This window comes from Rana temporaria, chromosome 1 (genome assembly GCF_905171775.1).
Source record: "Rana temporaria chromosome 1, aRanTem1.1, whole genome shotgun sequence".
Taxonomy (NCBI): Eukaryota; Metazoa; Chordata; class Amphibia; order Anura; family Ranidae; genus Rana; species Rana temporaria.
In genome coordinates, this window is record NC_053489.1 from 428,187,006 (window position 1) to 428,192,677 (window position 5,672).

Below are 5,672 nucleotides of genomic sequence, written 5' to 3' on the forward strand. Positions count from 1 at the left end.
TCCCTCTAGGCTGGAAAGCCTGAAATAAAAAACATAAAAATGATCTCGGCTCCCCAGCTGAGGAAACGGCAGTGTTTACATCTGCGGAGGGCGGACGTGACGTCATAACATCGCTCCCAGTCTCCAAAGGTCATAGAGACTGCTGGGGATCATCCGGTCCATGGTATTCTCTACACAGTGTGGGGCCCCCCCGAAAACCTACCAGGCCCTTCAGGTCTGGTATGGATTTTGGGGAAATCCCACACCAAAATTAAAAAAAATATTTAGTGGGGTCCTTTCCCCAAAATCCATACCAGACTCGACCCTTATCCAAACATGCAGCTCGGCAGGTCAGGAAAGGGAGGGTATGAGCGGGCGCCCCCCCCCCCCCCCCCCCCAAACCATACCAGGCCACATGCCTTCAACATGGGTGTGGGCTTTGTGGTGGGGGGGGCAGAGCCAAAGCAACTTGTCCCCATGTTGATGGGTACAAGGGCCTCTTTCCCACAGCCCAGGTTTGTGTTTGTGGGGGTCTGCAGGCGGGGGGCTTATCGGTTGTCAGCTTGTAGTTTTCAATGAACTACCACGGAGCTTCGAGTGCTGTGGTAGTTCATTCATTCTTTTTGTCAGCATGAATCGGCTTCCTCGTATGAGGTACAAGGAAGCCGATACACTGACAGATCTGCAGGAGACCTGCATGGCACTACTGAATGCTTTACAGGCTCCAGAAATAAAAAATAATAAATGCACATTTTTTTTTACCTGCAAAAAAAATGTGCATTTATTATTTTTTGTGAAAAGGTGAACTTATCCTTTAGGCTGGGTTCACACTGCCGTGCAGAGCGGCTCACAGCAGGGGTCCACTGCGTCCTTGTTCACCGTTTCAGGAACGATTTCGGGCCAAATTTTTGGCTGAATTCGAACCTGAAATGGACCAGAAGACGCACAGTGCATTTTGCTCTGCAGCTGTCCTGGAACTGGGTGAACCGACTCCATTGAGAGCTGGTCACAGTCTCCTGACATGCGAATTAGATGCAGGGAAACCTGCATCCAATTTGTAATAGTGTGAACCCAGCCTTAAGCAACTGTGGGAAGTGCTGGAAAACCAAGTCCAATCCATGGGGGCCCCACCTCACAGCTTACAGGACCTTAAGTGATTGTAATAGTTGGGCAGTTGCCCTGAATGACTAAAGTTCAATATACAGTATATGAGAAATAGTGCTCTATCGTTGGTGTCAGTGGAAGAAATAGTGCCTCATCATTGGGAGATATAGTCCCCAATTATTGATGTCATTGGGGGGAGTAGTGCCCCATTGTTTGTATCAAAGGAAGCAATAGCACCCCATTGTTGATGTTAGTTGGAGGAATTGTACACCATTATTTGTGTTGAAGGGAGAAAGTGTGCCTCATTGTTGGTGTCAGCGTGATTCATTGTTGGTATTAGTGGGAGGTATTGTGCTCCATCAATCTATGTGTCAGTTGGAGAAATTGTGCCCCACTGTTTGTGGCAATGAAAGATATAGTGCCCCATAACTGGTATCAGTAGGATTAATAGTGTCTCATTGTTGGTGCGTTGGAAGATCTAGTTCTCAGTTGTGTGGATAGAAGAAATAGTGCCCCATCGTTGGTGTCGGTAGAAGGAAGAGTGTTCCATTGTTGGTGTCGGTGGAAGGAATAAGTTGGTATCAGTGGGAGGAATAGTGTCCCATGGTTGGTATCAGTGGGAGAAATAGTGCCCCATGGCTGGTATCAGTGGGAGGAATAGTGCCCCATGGTTGGTATCAGTGGGAGAAATAGTGCTCCATCACTGGTGTTGGTGGAAGGAATAGTGTCCCATGGTTGGTATCAGTGGGAGGAATAGTGTCCCATGGTTGGTATCAGTAGGAGGAATAGTGTCCCATAGTTGGTATCAGTAGGAGGAATAGTGTCCCATGGTTGGTATCAGTGGGATGAATAGTGCTCCATCACTAGTGCCCCATGGTTGGTATTAAGGATGAGCTCCAGCGTGTTTGCATGGTTCACGTGCAGAGCCCGCCAGGAAGTCTGCACGGCGCTGCGCTAATCACAGCCAGTGGAAGGAATAATGTGCCATATTTGGTGTTGGTGGAGGGAATAATGTGCCATATTTGGTGTTGGTGGAAGGAATAATGTGCCATATTTGGTGTTGGTGGAGGGAATAATGTGCCATATTTGGTGTCGGTGGAAGGAATAATGTGCCATTTTTGGTGTTGGTGGAAGGAATAATGTGCCATATTTGGTGTAGGTGGAAGGAATAATGTGCCATATTTGGTGTTGGTGGAAGGAATAATGTGCCATATTTGGTGTTGGTGGAAGGAATAATGTGCCATATTTGGTGTAGGTGGAAGGAATAATGTGCCATATTTGATGTTGGTGGAGGGAATAATGTGCCATATTTGGTGTTGGTGGAAGGAATAATGTGCCATATTTGGTGTTGGTGGAAGGAATAATGTGCCATATTTGGTGTAGGTGGAAGGAATAATGTGCCATATTTGGTGTAGGTGGAAGGAATAATGTGCCATATTTGGTGTTGGTGGAGGGAATAATGTGCCATATTTGGTGTTGGTGGAAGGAATAATGTGCCATATTTGGTGTAGGTGGAAGGAATAATGTGCCATATTTGGTGTTGGTGGAAGGAATAATGTGCCATATTTGGTGTTGGTGGAAGGAATAATGTGCCATATTTGGTGTAGGTGGAAGGAATAATGTGCCATATTTGGTGTTGGTGGAAGGAATAATGTGCCATATTTGGTGTAGGTGGAAGGAATAATGTGCCATATTTGGTGTCGGTGGAAGGAATAATGTGCCATATTTGGTGTAGGTGGAAGGAATAATGTGCCATATTTGGTGTCGGTGGAAGGAATAATGTGCCATATTTGGTGTAGGTGGAAGGAATAATGTGCCATATTTGGTGTTGGTGGAAGGAATAATGTGCCATATTTGGTGTTGGTGGAGGGAATAATGTGCCATATTTGGTGTTGGTGGAAGGAATAATGTGCCATATTTGGTGTTGGTGGAAGGAATAATGTGCCATATTTGGTGTTGGTGGAGGGAATAATGTGCCATATTTGGTGTTGGTGGAAGGAATAATGTGCCATATTTGGTGTTGGTGGAGGGAATAATGTGCCATATTTGGTGTAGGTGGAAGGAATAATGTGCCATATTTGGTGTTGGTGGAAGGAATAATGTGCCATATTTGGTGTTGGTGGAAGGAATAATGTGCCATATTTGGTGTTGGTGGAAGGAATAATGTGCCATATTTGGTGTTGGTGGAGGGAATAATGTGCCATATTTGGTGTTGGTGGAAGGAATAATGTGCCATATTTGGTGTAGGTGGAAGGAATAATGTGCCATATTTGGTGTTGGTGGAGGGAATAATGTGCCATATTTGGTGTTGGTGGAAGGAATAATGTGCCATATTTGGTGTTGGTGGAAGGAATAATGTGCCATATTTGGTGTTGGTGAAGGGAATAATGTGCCATATTTGGTGTTGGTGGAAGGAATAATGTGCCATATTTGGTGTTGGTGGAGGGAATAATGTGCCATATTTGGTGTAGGTGGAAGGAATAATGTGCCATATTTGGTGTTGGTGGAAGGAATAATGTGCCATATTTGGTGTTGGTGGAAGGAATAATGTGCCATATTTGGTGTTGGTGGAAGGAATAATGTGCCATATTTGGTGTTGGTGGAGGGAATAATGTGCCATATTTGGTGTTGGTGGAAGGAATAATGTGCCATATTTGGTGTAGGTGGAAGGAATAATGTGCCATATTTGGTGTTGGTGGAAGGAATAATGTGCCATATTTGGTGTTGGTGGAAGGAATAATGTGCCATATTTGGTGTAGGTGGAAGGAATAATGTGCCATATTTGATGTTGGTGGAGGGAATAATGTGCCATATTTGGTGTTGGTGGAAGGAATAATGTGCCATATTTGGTGTTGGTGGAAGGAATAATGTGCCATATTTGGTGTAGGTGGAAGGAATAATGTGCCATATTTGGTGTCGGTGGAAGGAATAATGTGCCATATTTGGTGTAGGTGGAAGGAATAATGTGCCATATTTGGTGTTGGTGGAAGGAATAATGTGCCATATTTGGTGTTGGTGGAGGGAATAATGTGCCATATTTGGTGTTGGTGGAAGGAATAATGTGCCATATTTGGTGTTGGTGGAAGGAATAATGTGCCATATTTGGTGTTGGTGAAGGGAATAATGTGCCATATTTGGTGTTGGTGGAAGGAATAATGTGCCATATTTGGTGTTGGTGGAGGGAATAATGTGCCATATTTGGTGTAGGTGGAAGGAATAATGTGCCATATTTGGTGTTGGTGAAGGGAATAATGTGCCATATTTGGTGTTGGTGGAAGGAATAATGTGCCATATTTGGTGTAGGTGGAAGGAATAATGTGCCATATTTGGTGTAGGTGGAAGGAATAATGTGCCATATTTGGTGTTGGTGGAAGGAATAATGTGCCATATTTGGTGTTGGTGGAAGGAATAATGTGCCATATTTGGTGTTGGTGGAAGGAATAATGTGCCATATTTGGTGTTGGTGGAAGGAATAATGTGCCATATTTGGTGTAGGTGGAAGGAATAATGTGCCATATTTGGTGTTGGTGGAGGGAATAATGTGCCATATTTGGTGTTGGTGGAAGGAATAATGTGCCATATTTGGTGTTGGTGGAAGGAATAATGTGCCATATTTGGTGTTGGTGGAGGGAATAATGTGCCATATTTGGTGTTGGTGGAGGGAATAATGTGCCATATTTGGTGTTGGTGGAGGGAATAATGTGCCATATTTGGTGTTGGTGGAAGGAATAATGTGCCATATTTGGTGTAGGTGGAAGGAATAATGTGCCATATTTGGTGTTGGTGGAGGGAATAATGTGCCATATTTGGTGTTGGTGGAAGGAATAATGTGCCATATTTGGTGTTGGTGGAAGGAATAATGTGCCATATTTGGTGTTGGTGGAAGGAATAATGTGCCATATTTGGTGTAGGTGGAAGGAATAATGTGCCATATTTGGTGTTGGTGGAGGGAATAATGTGCCATATTTGGTGTTGGTGGAAGGAATAATGTGCCATATTTGGTGTTGGTGGAAGGAATAATGTGCCATATTTGGTGTTGGTGAAGGGAATAATGTGCCATATTTGGTGTTGGTGGAAGGAATAATGTGCCATATTTGGTGTTGGTGGAGGGAATAATGTGCCATATTTGGTGTTGGTGGAAGGAATAATGTGCCATATTTGGTGTTGGTGGAGGGAATAATGTGCCATATTTGGTGTAGGTGGAAGGAATAATGTGCCATATTTGGTGTTGGTGGAAGGAATAATGTGCCATATTTGGTGTTGGTGGAAGGAATAATGTGCCATATTTGGTGTTGGTGGAAGGAATAATGTGCCATATTTGGTGTAGGTGGAAGGAATAATGTGCCATATTTGATGTAGGTGGAAGGAATGATGTGCCATATTTGGTGTTGGTGGAGGGAATAATGTGCCATATTTGGTGTTGGTGGAAGGAATAATGTGCCATATTTGGTGTTGGTGGAGGGAATAATGTGCCATATTTGGTGTTGGTATAGGGAATAAGCCCCATGTTGGTAGAGGACTGGTTAAAGGCCCCCAAGTGTCAAAGTTAGGGGACCCTGAGAAGACACGTCTGTAGGGAGGCTGGGGAT